At 40.7% G+C, this 27,635-nt stretch overlaps 1 protein-coding gene across 1 annotated transcript in view; it reads left to right on the top strand.

Moving 5' to 3' along the window:
- The window catches only part of LOC105835957 (zinc finger protein ZFPM1), a 217,271-nt gene that overhangs the window by 34,498 nt on the left and 155,138 nt on the right, over positions 1–27,635 (top strand). The window lies entirely within an intron of this gene.

Below are 27,635 nucleotides of genomic sequence, written 5' to 3'. Positions count from 1 at the left end.
GGACGACGAGGACTTTCCAGTTCCTCGTTTCTGTTTCCGCGCGGTTTCCTGATAGCGTCGCGCAAGCGGCCCGCAAAGCGATAGTTAAAAGCGACGATGGTGTGCGCTGTGTGCTGTGTGCACCTGCCCTTTCTTTTGCCATCGCGTTATCAGCCGCCCGGTCGTTCGTAGGCCAGCGTGATATCGCTTCCGTCGGGACCGCGAAACGTCGTCCTCGTCGTCGTCGCGGAGCGCCGGACGATTAACCGCTTCCCGCATCTGGAGACGGTGTCGAATGAATGCGACCGAGCGATCGTGATCCACTACCGGAGTAATCTCGGATGGATTTGCTTCCGCGTGCAGGTACACAGAAAAAAAGAATATTGTTATTTTGACAATATCTTTAGTTTCAAAATGAAAATCTTGAAATAAGATTTAATTTTAAGATTTTATATACTTAATTTAATCAAGAAAATGATATTCTTGTTAATTCAGAATAATTTTCTTAAATGGAAAGGAAAAAATGTTGGATAGAAAATACTGTATGTTCACATCAAAGATGATAATTTTCTTAGAATAAAATTATTATATTATTGAAATAACAATTATTATAGTATTGAAGTAAAACTATAATATTGTTGAAATTCAAGATTTTCAAGTCTAAGAAGGTTATACATATAGTTATGTATATATGAAACAATGAACACCTTCATGTAAGTATATAAGAGTTAATTTGACACTTGCTTTTTTCTGTGTAGCTCTGAGAAAAAATACACTGAGAGAAAAGTCGAAGTATTGAGAACCAAATATTTCTTGATTAATCATATTTCTTATTCTTCGATATTTATTTGTTATAAAAAAATTGTTTGCGATGACAAAATATATTTTTATAAAATACTCATTATTCTTACTAATCGGTCTATTTCTTTTAGGAATATACATTATTTTGCAGACAAAAATTTCTCTAATAAATAATATACTTAAATATGACGAAATAAAAGTCTTACTTCTAGTAAATAAATTATTTATTTTTACGCATGCTGGATGTTATCTCTTTAAATAAGATATATTTTACAGAAATATATCTTGGAAGTATATTTCACAGAATATTTCATAGAAATGTATATTCCGTTTTTTATAAATAAATTTTTGTACAACAAAAGAAAATACTCCGACATTTCTCTCAGTGTTGTTATCACTTTTGCTTCTTTTATTACTTTGTTTTAGACTTGAGAATTTTTTTTTTGCAAAGCGAACTGATTTTGTTCTTTTCCTTACGTATCGCATTTTATTGTTCAAGGCTATATATATATATTTTTTTACTAAACATTAAATCAAGGCATGCAACATTTCACTTTAATTTATAAAGATTTGCAATTACGTCTTCCAATAATCGCTCATTTTATCATTGACAATATATGACGAAGAGTTGCGCAACATTACTAATCGCCTGACATTGGTGAAGCAGTTATGCTTCAGATCTGTCGATGATCCGAAAGTAATTGTGGCCTTCGCTCGCGGGGGGAAAAATTGCAGTCTCGCTGACGAATTTTCGAGAAGCGCAGCCGACATTCGCGATTCGCCCGCGATGGCGTAAATTACTATCGTTACGGCCCGGTGATAAGAGACCACCTTATCGAAAGGTCTTATCGTAGCGCAGCGGCAAATCGGAGCCCGTCGCGCACGAAGTGCCCGCGTTGATAACACGTTTAATCAACGTAACGTACGCCTATTTCGCGCGAGCGGGCCACGATTGGCCGCTTTGTCGTGCGATCTCCGGCGAATCGAGAGAGCCCGCAAGTTTCTTATCGGCACCGGCGATATCGTTGATATCACGTCCGCGCTATATTCGTGCCGCGGGCAATAAATCGGGGAATGCATCGTGAGAGTGCAGATAACTCGCTCGCGATAATCGCGCCACGTTATCGCGACACGGTCCGAGTGACTGCTTGTAAATTAATGAAGTCGCAGCCCGAGTTACTTCGAGTAGGCTTTGAAACGGATTTTATAAATCACATTCTTCTTTCTCTCTCTCTCTCTCTTTCCAGTTCAATATAACGTAGATTGTATTGAAATTGCTTTGCCAGAGCAGTTTATGTCGACGGTCGCAGACCCTTTCAGATTCAGTCTTCAAATTGTACTCGAGTGTGCTTCATAATAATTATTATAATTAAATCGTTGATATTATGTATTTGAAGTTGGCGCAAGTTATTCTCCTTTTCGAGTTTCGAGATGCCTCCTCTTCCCTGATTTCTTGCTTTCAATTTATATTTAATTAATCAATCCTTGTTTAACTAAACTAATTTTTTTATATTCTTTAAAAACTCTACACTGTTAAAAAAATATTCAAACTTATATAGAGTATGTTTAAATCGTGTTGTTTCAATCGTGTTTTGCAATAATTATGCAATTAAAATCTAAGGGTGCAAGTTATTCGAACGATGATTTTTATTTCCCTTTTCGATTTGTTAATGTTCTAATATTACATTTTTTAATCATTCCACTTATGCTTTGTAATAATTACTGCAATTAAATCACTGGCATTTAAGGATGCAATTTGTGCGAACTATAGCTTTTACTCTCTTTTTAGATTTTCTTTTGCTTCTTTCAATCTACATTCAAATTTTATTCTACTCATTTTTTAAAAATATTCTTTGAAAATGTATCGAGATTCTACATACATTGTCTTTTTCTGCAAGATTCTTAAAAAAATTATTATAGCACGTATAAAGACGCGCGCGCCTTTGACACCTGCATCCCGTTATCGATTATTTTTTTTCCTGCTCTCGAGTTTTTTTATGTCCTTGTCCCTTTCCCGCATTTCTCCGCGCGCGATCGGTCTTGGCGTGGCGGCGGAGAAGCAACACCTTCCCGGCTTCTTCCAGCGGGGGTTGGGGCGCTATCTGATGCCGCGGTGGAGGTGTTAATTCACGCTCTACTCCCCCCCACGCTCGCCTCTTCCGCCTTGTGCCTGCAGTTGCATCCCCTCCACCCGTTTCTCTCCCCCTCGGCTTCTCTCCCATGTACCTTGCATCCTCATCTCTCCCTCCCTTACGCCACGTTACGTCGCCCTTCTTCCTCCCACATGACACGCACACGCACGTGGCACGCAACACGATAGCGGCAATCACGTTCGGTGTGAATTTTAGAGAATGTATGTATTTATTATTTGTCGTCACATCGTCGTAGAAATTGGAAAATGTATTTTACTTGTCATCGCGCGTTATTTACTGAATTATTCCATGTACTTTAACCGTGACAAAAAGTACATAGTAATATATTTTTTTATTTTTTAAGTATTTTTTGTGACATTATTTTTAGCTTATGCAATAATGTGTAATCGAATGAATCACGAAGAGAAACGCAGGGGGCAAATTTTTGTGCAACAATCTTGTGCAAAGTGAGAATGCATTTTTCATTTTTGCTTTTTAAATTATAAGCATATAATAAAAATACTTTATACAATTATTATTATAAATTACAATCTGTGTTATGTTTTATTTGACATTTATTTTGCGTTGTAAGTACAGAGATCATTCTAACATTCTTCCAGATAGACAAGAAGAAATTTTTAAGGGTCTTGTAAGAGATATCCTAGACAGCGTTTTGATAACCTTTTCAGACATCTGAAGATATCTCGCAGACATCTTGTAAGATAAATAGTTTAAAATTATCTTTCAGGATGTCTTTCAGATGCCTATATAGATATCTTTCAGAAATCTCCACAAAGGTTTTAAGAAAATCTTTTAAGAGAAAGTTTTTAGATTTTATATTTTGTACAAGTATCTTAGAGATATTTTCAATGAGATACTTTTTAAATATATCGATGATGCGTAGGATTTTGATAACGATCTTGATCGTGTATTAAGAGCAAGATGCATATTTTCATTTAGACTTTGTTTTATTATTTTGAATATTAGAAACATTCTACATCATATTGCCAATGGCGAAAAGGATCGCCCACTATTTGTGTATTAAATTTTTTAACAATACAACTGACCAATGATGTAAAAATTAATATGTTATAATACTCGCGAAAATAAAAAGAAGATATCTATTACTCCCGTAACACATCGTCACATAAAGCGACCGCGCATGCGTTCGCGCCGCGTCGAACTAATTTTTTCTCGGAATCAAAAAACCGCACGTCACTGCAGCTAAAATCCCCGTCTCTTTACCGAGGTGGTGGTACATTCTTTTCCGCGAGAGGAGAGAGAACGTCGCGAGAAAGCGTGGAAGCCATTTATCCCTCTCGGTGGGCACGCGTGCGTGGACCCTCATACACACACATACACACACATACGCACACGTACGTAAAGAAGATGAGGCGACGAGGGAGGCAGAGAGTGGCAGTCCTCGTTGTCATGCAGGATGCGCGAAGGGGGATGAAGGCAGTGTGCCCGCCCCCTTCGTCGGAGCTATCCAGCCCATCCGACCGCCGCTGTTCTCCCCCTCGCCGCTCCTCCCTCATCCCTTTTCCCAGCTACCCAGATGGCAAGCCGGCGGGCGCACTTCATTTCCGCGTCTTACAGCCGGCCGGCGTGGCGAAGGAAATGAAAACAATGAGATACAGCGGTCATCCGTTACCGTATGCTCGTCGCGTCTCTTAACTCGCATTTGTATTACTTAAGCGCCTCTAAAAGCGCTCGAGCGAGCGCTCGCCTACTCGTGCGAGCAGCCCTCTCTCCTCCTATTCCTCCGCCTTCCCTCCCCCTCGTCATCCCCCGCGCGCGCGCGTCACCGGGTGCATATAAAGAAGTGGCGTCTCTTCCGGTTACAGAAGGAACGCGTCAGGAGACAATGCGGGTGGCGGTTCTCGCTTAATGAGGGTTCCTTGAACTGGAAATATATGCTTTTCGCAAAATTTTTTAGCTCGTAAAGAGATAAGAAACTTTTCTTACGCTTGAAATTATTCGCTGTCCGTTGTATTCATCAGCAGCGTGGAGGTGCAAGAAAAAATTAAAATGCCCGGAGTAAAGAATTATGTCGAAATACAATAAAACAATATCGTTTCAATAAAACAAAAGTTTCATCGTGACACTGAATTAACGAGATAATTTTCAATTTAGATTTAACGGTGTTAATGCATCATTTCTTTCCATAATTAATTAATAGAACCGTAAATATATATTTTGTTATTCGTTAAAAATTTGTTAATCGCAAAATTAAAAAATTTATGTTCGAAGCTTCAACACTCGGAACGATATGGCCTTCCGTGAAATTTCGAGAAAGTTATTTGGTAGTCGACATAAGTCGACGGCGCGAGAGTCCTTCAGTTAAAATCCTTCTGCGACGGATGTGACCCCGCTTAATTCATTAGCCTTCACCTCGGGCCTCCGAGGGTGACGTCTCTCAGAAGATGATCCGCGGGCCGCGCACGTCTCCCTCCGTTTTGCATTTTAACTGCGAGAAGTATGGAATCACATAGGAAGCGAAGTCACACGAAGAGGGACGATCGAGTTTCCTTCGCCCGGCTGTGGATCCTGGCGGCGGCCTCCTCTCCCGGTCCGAAACTTGGCCCGTCTTCTTGCGCACAAAAGGGGGTCGAAGGCTGAGCGGGGGAAGGGGCCCTGGTTATATTCTCCCGTTCTCGTTTACCCCGCGCCGGGATGCGCGGTATCCTCGTCGAATGCCGCCCCCTGTCTCACCCCCTCCTCCCGCATTAAATCCCTCTTCCGCGCGCTTTCGTCGGATAGCGCACGTTCCGCCGCACGGAAATTATGAAATCAGAGACACAGGGCACGTACTCTCGGTCTTCCCCGTCTCTCCCGACGCCTGTCCTCTTCTCCCTCCCTCTCTCTCTCTCTTTCTCTCTCTCTTGCCCCTAGTGTGCAGGATCACCTTCGTCCTGTGCCGTCCGGCCCCCGGGTGTCCTCGAGCGAGGAGATTGGCAAAAGTCCGGATGATGTATCGCGCCGCGACGATAATGGCGTCTCTCGCGCTGCGTTCTCTGTCTCTCCCGTGATTGTCCTCCTCCCGATTGTCTTCTATCATTTTTAACGCTGATAAATACCATTCCCCGAAATTACCCCAGGAAAACGCCTGAATAGCCTCGCGGGACATTCCGAACGCGATTAGGAGAGATCGTTTCCCCGGGACAACTTGAAGAAACTCGCTACTTGAGAATTGGGAAGGAGTAGTGTCCTCGTTTTTTTTTTCTCCATCCTCCGATTCTCCTCGATCGTGTGACGTCACCCCAGCATTTCCTGCTGTGATATCGGCACCTTGCAGCGGACAGAAGCGACGTTTTCTTCCAATGAGAATGGTTTTTTTTACACATTTAATTATTATAGATAAAATTATATATGTTTAAGACATTGTTGTGTCTTAATTTATAAAGACTATTTTACTACGTTTATTAATTAGTCGGTCGTTCGTTAATTTTGCTTTACGAAAGATATTGAATCGGGAATTTTATATACAATTATATACATAATATTCAAATTAAAATATGCAATTTCAATGATTTAATATTGGAATTCGTTTTCTTTCCTTGAAAGTTTATCGAGCAGAAATTGCAGTTTTACCGATAGTGCCGAACATCAAGCGAATATCATCTGTGACCGCATTTATTCCTAAAAATTGCCTAATATCTGTCTGCCTATCTACCCGCCTAAATATCTCTACGTGTTATTTTAGGAGAAGAATTGGCGCGAGGTTCCTATCGATTGTTCCAAGTGGCGAAACGTTTCGCGCGAGCGAGCGGGATATCGCGCGAAATAGTTTTCCATCGCCGCTTTCGGACGTCGTAAAATCGACAGGTAAATCACGCGGCGGCACTTTTACCTCGTAATTACGGCATCTAATTGCGAGCGCTAACTGGTTCGATGCCAAGACGGGATGTCGAACGATGGGGCAGCGGGGGTGGAAGGGAGGCCGGGAGGGGTGCGAGTTGCGGAACGTTATCGGAGAGGGTGCTTTCCTGTTATTTGTACGATAGGGGTTGGCAGGGAGGGGGGCGGGGAGGGAAAGAGTCGATCAGATAAAAGCCTCAAAAGCAGCGTTGTTCCCCAGGAGGCGAAGGTGGGAAGGGGGGAGGGGGTAAAAAAGAAGGAGACACGTGATTATATGCGCCAACCGAGCGCCAGGGGCGCAGCTATTACGCTATTATTTTACACTCGCTATTGAATCTCGCGTTCTGAATGCTCCTTTAATTCTATATTTTTCCGTATTTTTCTGGTTTGTTGACGTCAGATTTTTTGTCGCTCGATTAAAATAAACAAAGGAGCGGAAGAAAGAGCGCAAGTTAAAATGTCGAGGAGAGAAACTAAGAAAAATTAAGACTGAGGAAATTACATAAATGATCACATTCATATTGCAGAATTTTAAAGAAACAAATTTGTAAAAGAGAAGAATAATAATGATTTTATTTAATACATTAAGTTTTCTAGAGTTATTAGACAATCTTGGAGATATTTATTTAGGAATTTTTATGAAATCAAAGGATATATTTTTTTATATGTATAAATATTTATTTATTAGATTTTAAACATTTTCGACGCCACGTAATTAGCTACGTGATAATCATGAACTTAATATATACATTTATGCACATTGCATTTGACGTTACAATGAACATTACGTTGCAATCAATATGGCTGCATACAAATGTATTTTTATCCCTTGGCGAGGGAATTTCACGCCGTGGCAGGGTTAACAAAGTACCGCGAAAGGGAAAAAATTCGCGCACGCATGAGATTCGCAGTGAATATCTGCGGCGCGGGTGAGGCGCGGTTTCCGTCAGCGAAACGACGGAAACCGCGCTTTTTCAATCGGCGGCTTTGTCGCTTTTATTCCGACGCGAAGGCACAGGCTTGCGTCGCGACGCGTCGCGACGCGTCCGCCGCGACGCTCCATTGTCTCTCTTCGCGCGAGAGCGCCGCTACTTCCAACGGGCACGGCCGCGTCGCGACGCCCGCCGACGTCGCGGTGCCAATGGCCCTTTATCTGCACTTTTCACCGACGTCCATCGGGACGATTCCCAGGTTAATATTGTCCCCCAAGAGAGCGGCCATGAATTTTCCACGAATTTTCAGTTTGTCATTTCTCTTAATTTGCATCAATTAATAATAGTGCATCATGCATGTCAGATATATAAATTACGTAATTCTATTTTTAGCCCTTAACTCGGGAATAGTTATTTTTACACGATGATTTGTTTTTGCATCCCAGTTAAAAGTCACTGTTAATAATTACATGTTATATGTTATTGATTATTATGTTATAATTTATTAATATCTAAGGGCATATTGTGTACATACATTTAATCAATATTTTATGAAAGAAAATAAGGAGAATCAGAGAAGTTAGAAGAACCGCATAAAATAGCTTATTACATTATTTTTAAAAAATAAAAAAAAAACAGTTAATAAAATACGTTTATATTGCGAGCTTTCATTGAGATTGTACATTGAAATTTATAAAAAATATAGTTATTAAAAAAGAATATTTTATACACATAAAATAAAGCTAAGATGCTGTCACATAGAGTTTATATTATTTTTCTTTGCAGAATTATAAAGAACCAATTTATTTTTACTAAGTTTATTAATTTACTTTAATAAAAATAAAAGCAAACTTTTTAAACATAAACATATTAATACTTTTTAACTCAATTCATTCAAAACGCATATTTTGCTTATGTGAATCTCATTGTTAAGTTGATATTTGTTCACAATCTCTTTGATGGAAAATTAGATAAGATGTATTGAGAATGAGATGTGACTTTCTTCTTCTTTAGAAAGAGATGATTATCAAAGATAAACAGAGGACCGAATATTAAAGATAAAAATAGGTGAGTTACTTTATGGAGATCGAATATCTACAGGAATGTCTGAAACAAAGATGTTGGTCGCGATCTCTGTTATCCTGCTTATCCCGGAATAAGGGCGTGTTATCCTGTCGGTGAAAAGGATACGCTCCTCGCCGGACCGTAAAACAATTGGCGCGACTACGGTCTCGCGATACTTCCGATACCGACGATAAAGCACCCTGTAGACGGCGGGCGTGATCGAGGGGGAAGGGGCACCCTTGCTTGCTGATATTTACGGGCTGCAGCAACCCTTATCGGGGGCTGCCGTTGGAGTAGGTGCGGGCTATGGGTGCATCGCGCGCGCAACGCCTGCACTACCCCTCCGAATGCCACCCCTTTTCGACCGGAGAGAGAGAGAGAGAGAGAGAGAGAGAGAGAGAGAGAGAGAGGGGGGGGAAAGGGTGAGACGTGCCCGTATTTAGGATATCGATACTTTTACTTTAGCGTCAAGATGCAAATGAAGGAGCTTTCTCGAAAATTGAAGACTTTTTTTGCATATTTTTAAATGTAATTACAAGCCGAGTGTTTCGTTAGCCAATACTTCTATTTAGGAAAATTAGATTCAAATTGATTTAGCAAAGTATACATTAAAAATTGCCCCCTTAAGCTTTTCGAAACTATCGTTAAAATTTTCAACGCGGTAACTGAGGCCTATTTAATTTATATAAATTATATAGACACTAAAAGACACTGATTAACTTCAAGGAACCAAAATGACATAACTCATATAAAAAGAAGCAACTAAGTTATTTATTTTAACGACAAGATTTATAATTAATGATTCAATAGACACTGTTAGCTCTGGAAGGTTAGCGATGGTAACATAATTGTATTCAATTACAGAGGGAGTAGCGTGACTCGTAAACCCTTTCCGGAGATAATTTTCTACATTAGTAGAAATGTAATTTCGATAATTAACCAACACTAAAACTTGCTCCCCGTCGTTTGTTTCGCGCGGCAGAAATCATCCGGCGATACGGAATCGCCGCGCGATATCGAACGGGTAGTAGGAGGGGGGGAGGGGAGGAAAGGGGCGCGCAGAGTCGGAAAAGCGCACACTTTCCCGCCGCTATCTGGAGAACTATTTCTCCGGTGTCTGGAAAAGCATTGCCGGCGGCGATAACGACCACCGTGAGGGTGGCCGGCGCGGAGAAAGGGCGAATTTATCGGATCGCCGATGCCCACATTCGCACGCTCTCTCCTTCTCCCCCCCGTTCCTTCTCGCTTTCGACTGTATTTTTCCCTTTTCCCTTGTTTATTTATCCAACCGATACCGCGACAGCAAGCAGAAACGCGAGAGGAAGGAGAAACGCGCCGGCGAGTGTAATTAATCTTGTTCGCTAATATTCCTCGCTGACGTGATGTTCGTTATCGAACAGCAATATTAGGAGACTTATTTATATTGGGAAATTTAGATTTTTCTTTTAATTAAGGCGAAAATTGATGGGTGAATTATAACGAGACTGTATGAATTTATTTATTTATTAAGTGAATCGTCGTATCAATCAGAACTCGATTCCGAGGACATTAACGATTAATATCTAACTTGTACGACGTGAATGTTGCATAAATATTGCTGTAAAACAAATTGAAGGAATTTTCAATAATATTTAGTAAATGTTTAAATACTCAATAGTTAAATATATTTAACAATATTCTTTGATTTTTGAAAATATTTTATCAAGTGTCAAAGATCATAATACAAGTTTCTGCACACTGAAAAATTGTTTTTATTCTCACAATCCTATAACAGTTGTGAAGCAACATAATATAAAGAATTTTATATGGTTTTTTTTTTGATTTTTTAAATATCTATCATAATTAAAACATTTCGCTTAAATTTCACTAAAAATCATAATAAAATTCTTTAAAATATGATTTTGAGGGTAAATTTCAAGAAAAAAATTCTGTATAGGATTTTTGTACACTTGTGCTTCTTTAGCCTCCCTTTACTACTTCTCTAGAATTTACTTTTTTTTTTTTGTATCGCTACTTTACATCACAGTTTCGCCATATCACATGTCTGCTGACGATACTCCATTAAGTTACCCCGTATATCTTTCATTGTTCCCGTCAACTTTTTACTCTCCGCGTGTACGACTTGTGTTCGAGGCATTCGTAGCGTCATTTGTACCTGATCCCGGTTAGGCTCGACCGTGAGTGACGTCATTAATCATCGCGCTCGTCGTCGTCTCGAGGAGCGAGAGGGCGGACAGGTGTGTTGCACGCCTCTTGTGCGTGTATGCGGGGAGAAAAGGGAGGAAGGGGGGAAGAGGCGATCGGGAAGGCCGCCGCGTCGCGGCGAGATATCGATCTCGATAATTGAATCGCGGTCGATCGCGCGGGACACCCCGCGGTGCGAAACACGTACCTCTTCCCCCTTCCTCTCCCCTCTCCTTCCGTCGCCGATCGCGGGCACCCGGTTTTTTCCACCGCCTTTCGGGACTCTCATTGCCACTCTCCCGTACTCGCGCGCGGCCCGGATCAAGGATCCTCGATCCTCCGGCGCGATACATGCGCGCGTGTTACCGGTATATTTGATCCCGGGGCGCGATAATTGCGGGGCAATGGAATCAAGGAATCGGTATAATTGTGATTTTAATTGGAGGATCGTGTATTTGATACGTGATAATACGCCAGCTAATTGTATGTATAGAATTGTATAGAGCAGGATATGCAACAGTACGGAATACACCGTTACACGGCGGTGATTAATATTCAACAATAACGAATATTAAATAAATAAAAGAATTGAATGGGGGCCTGATAGTGATGGCTCGGTCTTTTGTAAAAGAAAAAATTTCAACAATGTTCTCTCTCTCTCTCCTTTTTTTTCTTTTTTTTTTTTTTTTTTTTTTTTTTGAGAAAAAAGAAAAGGAAATTATTTTCGACCAGCACTTTGTAATTCTGGTAACTAAATATTCATAAAATAAACAAAAATTTCGGAGCAATAATGTTTACAAAAGATTTCTTGTTAAGGATACAAATTTCACGACAGGATTAAATAAGAGAGTGCATCTAAATTACGCATATACTCGCTATTTGCCGCAATTTCGTATTTCGCGTCTCGCATCGAGAGTCTCGTCACGAAGAATCCTGCGTGCGTGCGTGCGTGCGTGTGTTATCCGTCCGTCCGTCCGTTTGTACGCGAGAGTGTCGTGCAAATCGTTCACGCGGCTGACCACGGCGACTTTCCCGATCATGGTAATGGACGAGCCGTGTCTGCCCTTTTCCTCTGTCCTCGGCAATTGCCGTCGATCGCAGCTGTCGATATCCTCCTCTGCACGCCTTCGCGTCTTCGGCCATGGCGCGCCGACCGGTGAAATCGACGGTGTCAACGCTAATAGCGCTCGGCAGAGGAATTCCCTATTTTATCGAGTCAGACGTAAATGAAGAAATTGAACGAATTTTGAATATGTATTGACCACGAGCTGTAACGTACAGAGAGAACTTTTTTTATAAAATTTATCCCAAAAATTATGATTTGTACTTCGAAGAATTTTATGTCATTTCCTCAAATTTATCTACATATTTTATTTGTTTTAACACAGTAAAATATAAAATTATGTTTTATTATTAACTTTTCTTTAATTAAATAATTTAATTTATTAAATTGTATAATAAAAAGTCGATGATTATAAAGTATTTTGAAAAGTTTATGGTTCTTTATTGCAGAGAATAAATAGCGATATAAACGTACAAGTAAGCGTGTTTTTCAAAGACGTATGTTAAATACATACAGTTATGTAAGAATAAATTTCATATATGATTATATTTCATTATATATGCTTTATAACGTTTTACAACATGTAATTCTCGTTAAGCAGTTTAAAATGCCTCTTGTATACTTTCAAAAAATTTCTATCATTAAACTTATCTTAGCTATTAATTTTATCGTTATACATGATAAAATTTGTAACAAATTTTGTGGTAAAATATAACGAAAAATTCTGCTTGTATAGAAATACCAAACAGATGAAAGAATGGTTTAATATTTTTAATCAAAGTCAGTTTGAATGATCCAAGGATTGATTAAAATTATTGATAACTTTGATAGTCTGATGAGATTTTTTATTGAAAATCTGTCCATATTCTTCTGCGTTACGCAAAGAAGATGAATAAAACCATTTTAAAGAATCGCGATGTAGCATACTTGGATCGATCATTCAATAATATGTCATGTGTACAACTTAATTAAACTTTTGCTTCCTTAAAATAAAGTATACGGTCAATCGATTAAAAAATTAATATTATATTGATATTTTACTTTAAATGCTGTATAATTTTTAAACGGATTGCAGCACTTTGATTTCTCCATCATATTTCCTTAATTTGCGCATCTCGATTCGTCACTCACTCGCATGCCGAAGGAAAAGATTCGCGCGTGCAGAAACCGCGCCGCGAAAATGGCGGCCGCGCGGCCCCCGGGCTTCCTCCCCCGTGGAACGAACGGCGAAAGCCGTTATTGGCAAGAAGCATGCGATAGTCACGAAACATGCATAAATGCATAGCCGTCTCCCAGATGCAGGCGGATATCAGCGCTCAGATCCCCCGGCCCGACAACGCGCGGCGGCCACCCCTTTTTGCCGCCCCCGCGTGCAACATTTTTCCCCTACCCTGCTTACCCCTCACCTCGCCTACCTGCCTGCCGTACCCCGTATGACTGTGTAGCCCGTTTCGAGCACCCGGAACCGATCGGCGATGAGGTGAAACCGTTCGAAGGGACTCCCTTCGAGAAGTCGTACGTTTACCTGATGACGCACCCCGAAGTGCAGATGTCGTCGTTTTGCTGCGGCGACTGTCTTCAGGGGGGGGGGGGGGAGTAACGGATGAACGCAAGAAGTTTTATATTGAATGTAACGAAATAAACAATTCGATCTTTGAAAGAAATTCAACTATTAACTCGAAGCCCCAGGAAACGTTTATGCGTTTTTTTTTTTTACTTTAAATCGCTTGTAACTGAATGTATAAATATTTGAATTGAAATTTAAGACTTGAATACATATAAGTAATTGAACTGAAAATTTTTTATAAAAGTTGGAAAATTTAGTCAAATTATCACTTTTCTTACTGTAGAATTCTTCTGAGACTTAATGAGTTGTTAATCAAAATAAATTGCATAATCTATGACTTTAGTCACCGTCAATCATCATAATCCGTATGCTGCGCGGCCGTTATGATAAGTCGTTTGAAGAAGCCGAGAATTCGTAACGGTTCTCATATCAGTCTCGTCACTTTTCCTCTTCCTCTTTTTTTTCCGCCGCGTGGATTTTCATACCTTCTGCATACGCTCGTAAATAGGTGCGAAGAGAGAGAGAGAGAGAAAGAGAGAGACGCGAATTTAATTCGATTCGCGGCTTAATCGCGCGGTGGCGAGAGGCATAATGAATTGCTATGAGAGGACGGGATGGTGAGGGAGGAGGGCATGCGGATTAGGGGGAAAGGGGAAGGGATTGGCAAGGCAATTAGCACACACTTGTTATGCCGACCGCGTGCCGATCGCGGCATCCATGGCGCCTCTCTTGATTGGCACCGAGCGCGGACGTCGCTTTTCTCAAGGCGGCCTCCGTCAAACGACCCCCTGAACTATTCTCGCGAGGTCGTCGTCGTCGTCGTCGCGTCGCGTCGTAGCGTTCACGTGAGGATACTCGCGATCGTGGCGGCGGCGCCCCCGTCGGCGAAATAAAAGGAACACTTTTCGCTCGCGTATCTAATTATAACAAATCACCGAACGGCAATAATGATGCGGTGATCGGCCATTTGCAGGTGTAGCGCGAGGTTTACGATGCGAATTTCTTGCGTGTTTTAAGAAAAATTGTAATTAAAAACGACTGTCATTCGGAAAAGATTTGACGAGACGTACGTTGCGATTTTTCAAACAAAATTCTAATCTCGAATTATTTGTATGAAGCTTCGTAGTGTGTAGAAAATTTTAAAAATATAAATTTATGAAATTATTTTAATGTCTCTTTATACCCTGGACAATGGTATAAGTGTTGTATCATTAATTATAGTTAAAATTTTTTTAATATATGAAAACCAAAAATAATGTCAACGTCAATTGGAAAGAATATTTTAAAATTGTTTTTGTATTTTTAAACCAAAGTGTACGTACTTTACAAAAATGTAAAATGTCAAAATTAATCGAATCATCGAATGTATAATTTTCTTCTATACATACGGAAACGCGTGCAACACAACAAAAGAGATTATCGCCGCGAATCTTATTTAGAATAATTCAAAGTGAGTTAATTAAGAACAATTCCTTTTCGCTCGAGCTCTTCTAGTGTTTTGTTTGTTTCAAGATCAATTTGTGCGAAACAACTCTTTGATGTTGAGTAGCTTCGTCTTAAGAAGCTGGCTTTCCCTCCGTATGTACGAGTGTCTGTCGTCAAGGTCCTCCTCGCGCATTGGCATATTTCTTGATGACGAGGGACACCCTGCACATTATACACGCTGCATACATATATAAACACCTCGCGACGTGTAAATACATGGCGCAGCCACCTTTAAGTGGGCCCAGCACGTTAATGGAGCGGCTGCGAGATAAAGAATTATTGATCGTAAATAATTTCGTGTAATGTGCGGCGATAATATTGCAATCGCCGCCATCGCGGACCGCTATCGTCTTCCCGCATTCCGTCGATCGCGCCGATGACGGATTTTTTCGGCTAGGGAAGGCGAAGGGGGGAGAGGAGATGTTACAATTTTACGGATATCGACTGTGTCATGAGGTAAACGCGAGTAGCAGGTCCCTCCTTCCTCTCTCTGCGTATGTTACACCTTCGGTTCAACTCGAATCTGCATTTGTTAAAGATGTAGTTCCGGGTTTTTTTTTTACACAGTTTTTTTACTACGCAAATTTCAATTTTTATTAATAAAGGTTTTAATGTTTGAGTTATACAGTTGTTTGGTAATGCAGCAGAGATGTTGAGAATTCTTTTTTAGATTTTTCGAAAGCCTAGAACAGTAAAAGAATCCGGGATAAAAAAAAAGTTGCCTCGGGGAGTTAATTTGGATGCTAATTTCGTTAATTCAGTTCATTCTATCTTTACATACTTTTATTTTTAAATATATATCTAGTTTTTATATTAAAGATCTTAGTTTCCCTATAAAACTGTTTGGTACACTTAGTCGAGTTCGTTATTATTTTTCGTTGCGATTTTATTTTCGTTCATTACGTGCCTCTTTTCTGTTAATTATCTGTGAACGACGAGACGTACTATTTTCTACTTCAGCTAAGTGTGGCTTGATGTTTCATTTGAATGTGAAGCAGGGATGGGACGTAACGCATTCGGGTACAGGGAGGGATGGGGGAGAGGGAGGAGACATACCTTTTAGTAGCTGTCAGGTTACTTTTCGTGGGTATTAACGCTTATCGGATCTATCCGGTGGCTATTCGGTGCCTGCATGTCGACACGCGAGTACGAATCGCTCGGTCGTCCGCTCACACTATATCGTAATTTTATGCACTTCGGGCCCGATGAATATGGATTTGTTGCCGTGGCACCTCGCCGGGTCGTCGTCGATTTATGCGGGCGCTTCGTCTCTCGCCGATCGACCCAGCCGTTCACCTGAGAATCGCGGAAAAATGCCCCATGGCGCAGAGAGAGAGAGAGAGAGAGAGAGAGAGAGAAGGGATAGAGGCAGAAGATCGTTATCTCTTCAGAAATCTGATTCGGCATCGAGGCATTCTGCTGCCGACAGGTATTTCGTCGGCGGATTCGAAGAACACGGCAGAAACGATACAGTGTCCCGGAATTTGCAAGCTTAATCAAGTAAAAAATAATAGTAACAATATTTAAAGAAATTAAATCAATACTGAAATAATTTAATTAATTAAATGTAAAATTAATTTTTTGATGTTACCTTGTGATTTTTAGAGTATTATTATTACAGTCTTATTTGTTTGCATTATTTAATGTAAAATTTTGATCCATATACTAATTATTAATTAATTATTGAATTTATTGAATATTTAAACAATTATTCTGCATTAAACGTTTGAATAAATATTAATATTAATATTAATATTAATATTAATTAATATTAAAAACATTGAACACGAGATTTGATAAAAATAAGAGTAAATATATCCTGACTCTCTTCGGGAACAAAATCCTCGAAAATTTCGAGATCGCTTGATAGAGGTGACAGAGGGGGAAGAAGCGGAGGGAGGGGGGAGGGTAAACGTGAATCCTGAATCCGCCGATGTGCATACGCGTCTATGTGTTACACTTGCGAGTGTATGCGCGTATATACGTACGTACAAATAACAACGTCCTACGAGCGGCGCAGAATCGTTTGATATCCATACAATGCTAAACGCGCCGAACACACTAACGCTCTCGCGAAGCAGATTCGCGACGATAAAGGCCTTCTCGCATGTGCGCCGTACACGCGCATGTACGCGCGCACACACACACACACATACACACACACACACACACACACACACACGCGCGCACGCACGCACACGACGACGCACGGGCCGAGCGCGCGGCAGCGGAGATAAGGCATGGCACACGTTGCTAGATATGTAGCAGATATCAAGCGACGGGACCGGGCTCGCTATACCGAGTGTGCACACGGGCGACGGTACAAGTAAAGTCGGTTACTACCTGCCTAACCACCTACCTATCTACCTACCAACCTACCTACCTACCGGTAGGGCTGCCGTTACACGTGTGCAAGCCGAGCGGAGCAGCGGCGGCTACAGGCAGGCGATCGAGACGTCCACGTGAGCGAAGCGCGACCCGCGGAATTCCACGTCGCTGTCCGACACGCGCGATAACAGCGCGATAATGTAATATGTAAAGCGCGCCTGTCTTTATGGTAGCGCATAATTGATCCCGCACAATCGAGCGCATTCTTCTATTGTTTCCGCGCTGGATTTCGCGGGAGCGTCATTCCGAGATCGATAATTGCATGCCAAGTCCGCATTCTGCTTCGATTATTCTTTATGGAGATTTTGCTGCGAGGTAATTTGATGATTTCTAATAGTCATCCTTTCCTCCGCAAACGACTTTTATAGCTTAAGGCCATTGTTGTTAACTGTCTGTTATATATTATTAATTATTTTATGATTTATTAATATCCAAGGATAATATTATGTACATAGATTTAATTAATATTTCTGAAAAAGAAGGATAAACGAAGAAGAGCATATTAAATGACTTGTTATGATTTTTTAAAAGTAAAGAAATTAATCAATGAGAAATGCTTTTATAAATGTGTAGTAAATATCCCTAAAACTTTAGATTTATAGTTTTTTACAATTTCATTTAAAAAGTTATTTGATTGTTGCTTAATATTTTTTTGCATGCTAGATATATTTTCGGCAGTCAAGTCTCTCATTTATTTTGCACGTAACTTTTGTGTGCGCGAATATTTCGTTGGACTTTCTGAAATTAAAATCACCACATCGTGTCATTTCTTTCAAAACGATCTCTAGCGGAAAAAGTAGCCGTATCTTATCTCTCGGTTATCTTTTTTTTTTTTTAAATCGCGAACGATGGTCATTTTTATCGTTTCCGCAGGGAGAAGGAGAAATTTTATCAACTCTTTTTATTCATATTGAGGCGTGATAATTATTTCCATAGTCCTTGCGTTCGTTTAATTAATAGACGGAGGGCACGTACCCCCGTTATCGAGAAACGATTATTCCGGAATATTTCGAATAGCCGCCGACGCCGTCGATATCTCATGCCAGAAAGATGTCGATGCGCCGTTCTAAGGCTCGATTAAAACAGGTTCCCGTCCGATTTCCGGTCATGCCATCCGTATGCAGACGATCGTAACGATAGCGTAATAACGTATGAAAAAGTAGATAAGATAATAATCGATGATGTAACGCGACGCAACACATATACGATGAGACGCGACGCGAGAGGAGTGTGTTACCTTGGAAACACTGGAAAAAAGATCTGCTTTTATTGTTTAGAATTCTGCAGTGTGCCGAGTTGAAAAATGAACGAGTTCAGAATTCTTGTAGGAATTATTAGATTATATGATTACGAGACACACACACATACACACGCATACACGATGTCTCGGCCGATTAGTGTGCCCCGTGTAAAATGGCGTCGTCGGCCTGAATTAAGATTTTTGCGCGGAGGGAAAACCCCGTACGGGTAATGTACCCGGCACGGTGTGTACGTGTGTACGTGTGTACTCGGTTGAGGACTATCTGCCGGGAAAATCAGCTTAATATCCATACAATGTCACGCACTTCTCGCACACACGACACGCCGTTAGCGTCGTCGTTTCGAAGTGCCGCGTCGATTCCGCGGAAACCCGCGCGCGATCTAAGATCCGCGCATTCCTACATACGTTTACGGCGATATTGCGCCGCGCGCCGGCGGAGAGGCGATTTTATAAACACGAGCGTTTCCAGGCGATCCGATCGATCATACGGAATGCCGACCGACTGTATTAAATCGACTCTAAGCACCGCGAAATACGCATTTCTCGCGGAAAAGCGTATATATCCTGACAAAAAGTGTTAGAAGGCGGAATATCGTAATGTATAAAACGACAGGATACTTTTGAGATAGAAAATATAACAAAACGATATTTAAATATTAAAATATAAAAAAATAAAGAAATAAGAAAATATCGTTTACTTACAAGAAAAATAATATAAATCAAAATTTTTTAAATTTTACGTACAGATTTTAAATATATTAATTTTCAGTTGAAAAAGGTTTGATTAAATTTTTAAAAATGAAAAAAATTAAAACAATATAGAATGACAAACAGAAAAAGATAGTTTTTCAGAAGTATGATAACTGTACAAAATTAATATCTATTCTTAGATATTCACAGTTAATTGAGTTACTTAACTTATGTTTAACATTGCTGCAAATCAATGCACTTTATAAGTAAAACACGCAATTTTCTTTCCTCTCCTCTGAACATTTTATATTTCAACATATTGTTTAATGTTGATTATAATTTGGATTTAATTAAGGCCGTTGTTTTGTGGTTAACTGAATCAATACTTACGTGAGATAATAATTCTTTTGCACTTGTAAAAAAAGCGAGGAAAATTAACGAACATACACGACTCATGCTGGCTAGTCCGGGAAAAAGGTATATTTAAAATGTTAATTTAAAATTTTTCTTTATTCTAGCAAGCGAATTTATGAATATATCAAGAAATGAGTGGAAAATTGTATTTCTTGATACAAATTTTATCTCCGACTCAATTAAGGCTCATAATTAATTTGTGGTCGATCTATAACTGAATTAAAAACATTAACTCATTCGCTCTTTAATTCTGACTGTTACAGCGCGGGAAAAAGCGAACTTTTCTTTTCGTTATACATTCGTCTCGCGCACGAACGGCGGGGTTAACGGAGTGTCAATGCGGGTAGGAGGAGGAGGAGGAAGAGGGCGAGACTCAGCGGGGAGGGCGACGATGTGTGTGCTAATGAACGCCATTAAAAGCAGCGTTAATTAGATTGCGCTAATCAGATCGCCCCGCGTCCCAACCGTATCTGCAACAACCCTTTTTTTCGTACGTGCCCGCCAACATTCGTACGCGATGGGGAGGAATGCGACTTGACTCGCACGAAACACCCTTCCCCCCCCCCCCCCCAGCCACCGCCGTGATTATTCAACCTTTTTCACGGGGGCCGCCCTTCGGCGTTCCAGGACTCACTTCCGAGCGGAACCGCGGGGGCAAACGGGACGTCGGCTCTTATTTATTAATCGTCCAGATTAGAATTAATTATGTTATCACTATCTTAATGTACTGCCTCTCTTTCTCTCTCTTTCTCTTTCTCTATCTATCCGTAATAATAACGGTGTTAGCTTCAATATTTCATACCTCTTTTTTTTTATTAATTACGTCCGTTGCAATCTCTCGCTCGGCTCATCTCACGCTCCAGAAATTCGAGATACGAATCGCTCTAGCGCCGAGTTCGATAAGCCGATCGCTTCCGTTATCGTCGCTCTTCCGTTCCGATTCCGCGGCGAGATCGGCGGCCGGAGCAGTCGGTTCGAGACGGCGGCGACGTCGCCGGCCGATACATCATCGAATCGAATCGAATCTTCGTCTTCCGCGATAGATAGATTCTCGTTTCGGGCGGGCGGAATTAAACGGGCTATGATCCATAGATCATGGATAGGATAGCGGAGGGGGGAGGTTCCGGCGAACGAGCAAGGGGGCGGAACAGGGAGTGGGGAGGGAGGGGGAGAACGGCGAGACGGGCTCCCGCGACCGGAACGATCCTGGCCAGATCCTGCTGCTGCTGCTGCTGCTGCTGCAGCAGTGTCTGGGGTAATGACGTGCGAACAGATATCGGATCCCTTGCCTCTTCTCTCCTCCGCCGCCGTCGTCCTGTCCTCGGGGCAGGGACCGCGGCGGGAGGAGGGGGAAGGGGAGAGACGGGGCTCACACCTATCTCCTGCTTAACGCGCTGCTTCGCACGCATGGTTTCACGCACGCACACACGCGCGCGCGCGCGCGCGCGGGTGGTTTGCCACACCGCGGGAGAGTAAACTCTCTCGTCGTCCCCCGAAACCCCTTTTCAATTTTCGCCGTTGCCGTAAAATCTCGGCGACGGGTGAGGATGACGATAAGCGCCGAATAGTTAAAGTCGTCTCCGCGGAGTATATCGAGTTTTAAGGCGTGCGCGATGCATCAGTACGTTTAATTAGAATATATGAAGCGTTTACGCCGCGCCGGGGGAGGCACGTGAGCCTTAAGAAGTGCAAGTTTTTGAATCGAATTAAGATTAGTAGGTTAAAGTTATTACGTACAGGCATGCTAATCTTGTCCTAATCTTACATGTTTGAATTTAAACAACGCGGTGATTAAAGGAAAAAGTTGGTTTATAATTTGCAAGAGATCTAAGATTCGGAGACTGTCCGCGACGGATGTGATGTTAATTTTTAGAGGGAGAAGAAGAAATAGCAATAAGAGTATAGTCTGTATATGTGTATATGTGAGAACGCAACTAATTAAAGATGAGTCTTATCGGTTGCCGGATCTTGATGCTGATATTCTTTGCGTGATTTATTTGCCTTAAACTGCGCGCAAAACATAAATCTGCGATCTTGAAAACACAACAGTTCCAAGTCGAGAATAGTAATGTCGCAATATTAATTGGTTGGCAATCAATTTAACAATAATGGTAGTAACAAGCATGATAGAAAAATGTGTTGTACTTGTCACTATAATTACATAGTAAAATAATTATAATCAGGAATAATACTATAATATTAATAATAATACGCTATATTTTAATAATAGAAAAATGAGAGGTTAAAGAGCAATACAAGTTCTCCGTGTAAATATGTATTTTGTTAATTAACAAAATTTGATATACGTTTTGGTCTGCCATCATACCATTTTCAATATTATTTAGCTGATTAACAATAAATTATAATTACAAAAACAGTCAAGATTACATGAAATACAAGGATGGAATATTGGAATTTTTTCGAGTTCATCAAATCGTAGTTTGTTAATAGTCGTGTGAATATCATGATTCGTTACTATGAAAAGTCCATTTCGTAAAAGGCACCTCTGACATTGTCATCTAGCGCGAATAACTAATTGTTTTACAAATATATTTATAATGTCGTATCTCCGTCGAAGATAATATGTACATATTTAGGCTAGTCTCCAACGGTATTGTAATGAAATGTCAAATGGGAGAGATAAAAATTGTCAAGTTAAACTGTCTTAGTTGGAAGTTCAAAAATGAGTGTCCTATATTTTAAAGCTGTATAATTTAAAACACAATTTTTTTTATAGTTAACGTCACTATAAGTGTGTGGTTATTGTTACCAATATTATTGCAATAATTACTATAAAAATGATGATATTCCCGGCCACAATGATTTTACTGTGCAATTACAGTCGTGAATGTCACACATAGTTTTCCATCAGCGTTTAATGTGGCAACGATAAGAACGTCTTCCTCCCAAGATATTCTGGATATTATTTCATCCGTGTTCGTTGCATGAAATATTTCTGTGGCTCAATCGCCCGCCTTTAATTAGAGAATCGGTTCGATCCCTTCTGTTTATTCTCCTCTCTATCTTAGAAAACATCTGCTATCAAATTAAACTTCTTTCCTTGCCTCTCTTCTCCTCTCCCCGCCAGCCTCCATTAATTAAGAATTACTCTTGAACGATCTGCGGGAGTAGATCTTCGGGCCCCAGTTCTCCGGGCCCAAGCGAAGACAAAGCCGGGCGGGAGCGATAAGAGAGATAGGAGGTGGAGGAAGGTCGGGGTGGGGAGGGGGAGCGATTTAACGAGAAAAAAAAGCGAGAGACGGAGATAAATAGGAGAGAGAGAGAGAGAGAGAGAGGCGGAGGCGGAATTTCGCGATGATCGTGCCGATGTCTGCTCGAGCAGCGAGACCCGGGCGACCATAATCGTCCCTCGTATCGGACCGTGCGCGAGTCGTTATCGCGCTTATCACCGCGTCCGGTCTCTATCGGCCATCTATGCAAATCGCGGCTAATTATATTTAATTAGATTCGACCGCGGCGCTGCTGGCGATCGGCGGCGCGATGCGATGCAACGCTATGCCTTCTATATGTATAGTTCTCCGGCTAGAGAGAGCGAGCAAGAGAGAGAGAGAGAGCTCCGCGCCAATAATTACGGTCTCTGCCATTATTCACGCCGGCAATACTCGCTTTTCGCGAATTGCGGATCCACGACAGTCTGTCTCGCGTGTAATGTTCGTATTCGCGCGCGTCGACGTTTCCTCCAACGCCTGAATTATTTAATTATCAATTTTCAATACGTATATCAAAGTGCAACACGTAAACATTATCTAACACTACGAGAGAGAGTTGCATGTATATCCAAAGTTGCAAAAAAGATTTTCAAACATTTTTTATTTTAGCTAACTGTTTGATTCTTTTTTTGTTGAGTAATTTAAATTGTCATAAACTCTCGGTTTTTTTTGTCGTTCGAAAGTGACTGCGATTTAATGAACAGAATATTGATTACAAAAGAGGAAAGAAAAGCTATTAGCAATTTTAATTTTAATTATTTAAATGTGGGAAACTTTAGTGTATTTTAACATTTTTTAATTGAAAAAAATTAAAATTCTTTTTTAACTTAAATATTTAAGGAATTGTAAATTTATATAGTATTTACAATATTGTAACTCTTATTATTATATTAAATCTTTGTTTGTATATTTATTACATGCTCGAAAAAGTTATTGAACGTTTACAAAAAGAAATACAAAATAATTTTTAAGAGCTATTTTTTAAATTTTGTAAATAAAATGAAAAAATATTTTAGGAAAGAAGTAAATGTAAAATATTATAAAATAAATAAGTGATAAATATAAAATTGCCGAAAAAATCAAATTCAAAAGGTTTTTATTGTTTTATATCAATCATGTGTTTGGAGAAAAACTCCCGTATTTTATGAACGGTTGGAAGATGAGTTTTCTTTTTTCAATTTTTTTTCTAAAAATTTAATTTCTTAGACTTGCTTTGTAGGAAACTCTTCAATTACATATGAATATATAACATTTTTATATAACATGTTATCTCTATGTCTTCTCTTCCTCAGCATTTGCTCCTGTCCATCTCGATTTTTCCTCCTCATTCTCTTCCTCTTGATGACTTTAATTATATGGCGAGCCAGAAATGTGAAGGTTAAAGGCTTAGAGTAAACCGCGTACGGTGGTGCTTCTCGTAAAGATAAGTGCGCCTCCCCTTCCCCCTCCGCCCAGGGTAGTACCCCGTTTCACAATCCGTGCCCCCCTTCTCCCTGCTCTCGCAGGTCTCGCTATCGGAACATTATATCGTACGCAACGCACGCACACACACTACTACATCGGCTCTGTTTCCAATTAAAATTAGGTCGGACACGGTTTAGAGCTCGTCGTCGCGAAACGCTTGTTGCTTGCGATTCGCATTTTTGCCTCGCTCGTCCTGCGAGCTTTAATTATTGACCGGTTAATCAATTAAATGGCCGGTTAAGAGAAGGAGGAGCAGATAACACGACGTCTCAATTCGCAAGCGTTTCCCGTTCCCTCTTAATCGAGACTTATAATATAAATATCAATTATTTATCTTGAGAGAATAAATCTTTAAACAAATTTATGTAAATAAATAAGTCTTGTGTAAAATGATAAAAATAAACTTGTATAAATTAGTTAACGAAATTAAAGATTACTTTAGATTACGGGTGAAGAAAATCGAGATTGAAGATCATCAATGTGAATCACACGAAGAAATGTAAGAATGACTTGGGGAAACAAAAAATCTTAACTAACAACGAAATCTTTTTTAGTAAATTCCCTCTTTAACAATTTATTACAGTTGTTGAGGAAACTAAAAGAAAAGTTTAATGCAGAAGGACTTAATGAAGACTGGATTCATGAATAATTAATTATTACTCTGAGGTTTCTGGAGCGTGTAATACATATTGTAAAGAAAGAAGACTAAAGAATAAGAAAGGCACGATGGAAACTGCACAGTTTATACGTATAATTCGTAACAATAAGAGTCCTAACGTCGTCATTGCGACTGTCCATCATCGAAAAATAATGCTCTCGTGGCGATTGGTCCTTTATCCGTGGACTGTCGTCGATATTGCGATACGGTCTCCGTGGATATTAATTTACGAAGATCCTCGCGTTACGAGCCGATTAAAATCTCTGTCATACGGGGGTGTCCCGAGCAGTCTTAGATGTTCTACGATTTTGTTGTCCTACTGTCTTTCCGTTGAGAATCGAATCGAGATTTAATTGAAAGCGTTTATTTGAAATTAACGGCAAGACGCGATCTCATTGTAGAATTGCAATGTTGCACGTGTAAAACTTTTAACTTCGAGTCGCTTTTGTAACGCAAGGTCAAACGTAGCAATAGTAATGAAAGAACGCATTGTTAAAACGTTTTATCAAAAACCTTTATAAATTATTCAGTAATTGCCGTAATATAAAAAAATACGAGTTCCACCGACGAATCACGTGCGACAAATTGAAATGGTAAGTTCTCGCAATGAATCCCTCGTGGTTTTTCAAGGCACCGCCGTGGCAACGACCATTGATGTCTCCAGTCATTGAGTTGACCGCCGTGCTCCTTGATTCCCGGTACCTGCGGCTGAAAGGGACACCCCGTTGTAAGAGTTGCATTAGTTATCTTCGCGACGCGGAGGTGATTGGGGGAAGGAGGAGGAGGGGGAGGACGATAGGGGAGGAATGCAACCGTTGCTTTATCGACGAAGCGCGTGGGTTTCGAAGTGCCGTCTTCTGGCCGAGAATGCAGGTGCTTTATCTGCTGCGGGCCCCGCGCAAGCCCCCGAGAAAAAGGCCGAACGATACCAAAGGGGACCGGTGGACTCGAGGAGGGGGAGGGGAGCGGGAAGGGAGCGACGGAGAGCAGATTACTCCAAATAAACTCGTGTCGGGATTCGTTTCAGTCGTATTTAACACTGATAAGGAGATCGAACGAATTTTATAACGTTCCCTGGACCACTTTGGCCCAAATAATTATCGGCCCCATCGAATCCTCGTCTCTGGAATGCCTGTGGACTCCATCGGGAAGGGAGGGGAGAGAGGGAAGGATTTCCTAAGTTACTTCTGAGAATGAGAAAAACACGAACGTTCATCCTCCTCGCGAAAAGAACGAGACAATTGTAATAATTTATAATACGTTCCCATTTTAATTTATTATGTAGATTTGTTATGTGTATTAATTGTGCTTTTTTGAAAATGCCTTTCTCTTATTTGTTTGTTTTTTTATATTTTAAAAAAATTTATTCATCGACGGTTTTTTGACATTTCGACGAAGAAAATTGCGAGGAAGGAAGGAGCTTAGGTGAGAAGAAAGGAAATTTAACGAGCGGACGCTCAGCCAATGGCACTAATGACGCTATAATTAATTGCACAAAAGACTGGCCATTACGTCCGTTTCGCACGCAAAACCTCGAGGAAGCCTCGCCGGCTGCATGCGCGACACGCTATTTATTAACTCGGTCAAATTGCACGACGGCATATCGGCAGTATACAACGCTGAGGTTGAAATCGAAATGGAGCAAAAATTTAAAAAAAATCGATTAAAAATCTTTTACGAAGATTTAAAAGAATCTATTTAAAATCAATTTAAAGGTGTATATGTTTTTTAATTGTAATTAAAATGGTACAAACATCAAATTGAAATTGCAATAAAAATATCTTAGGAAGCACATACGGAGTCTCCAGGAGCATTTCAAGTTTCAGTAGGAAGCGAATGTCCTGTCAGTCGTCCTTGCGGCCCCCTTGCGAGGAAGAACCCGGGTCGCCTTCGACTTGATTTTTAAGCGGCTCGCGCAGGCATATTACACGAGCGGCACGAACCGCACAAAGCCGGCGCAGACCAAAGTGTCGCCACGTTCGAATAATCCTTCCACGAAGAGACCTTTTCGGGATAGTGAAGTCGGCCGGTTTCGTTCGACCGACAGCGAGAAACATTTTTCATGATGGAATTTATAGTCGTACATGTGCGTAATCGAAAGTTCGAAATTAGATCCTTACAATTTGCAGTTGTTCTCGTAGAGAATCATTATTTTTTGCCGGATGAAGAAGCAATGCGCACCAAGAATGATTTACCTCTGTCTCTCTTTCTCTCTCTCTCTCTCTCTCTCTCTCTCTCTCTCTCTCTCTCTCTCTCTCTCTCTCTCTCTCTCTCTCTCTCTCTCTCTCTCTCTCTCTCTCTCTTTCTCTCTCTGTCTCTCTCTCCCTCTCGTCTGGTGTGCTTATCATCCCATGGCTGGTATTGGCCCGATATCGAATGAATGCCTGGCTTTATGATCCGATCGCGCGAGCGATAACGGACCACGTATGCACACTCGTTGATTATGCACTCGCTGTGCATG

This window comes from Monomorium pharaonis, chromosome 5, assembly GCF_013373865.1.
Source record: "Monomorium pharaonis isolate MP-MQ-018 chromosome 5, ASM1337386v2, whole genome shotgun sequence".
NCBI classification, from domain to species: domain Eukaryota; kingdom Metazoa; phylum Arthropoda; class Insecta; order Hymenoptera; family Formicidae; genus Monomorium; species Monomorium pharaonis.
The sequence above is the reverse complement of the archived record's forward strand: the minus strand, read 5'-3'. Positions and strand labels throughout refer to the sequence as shown.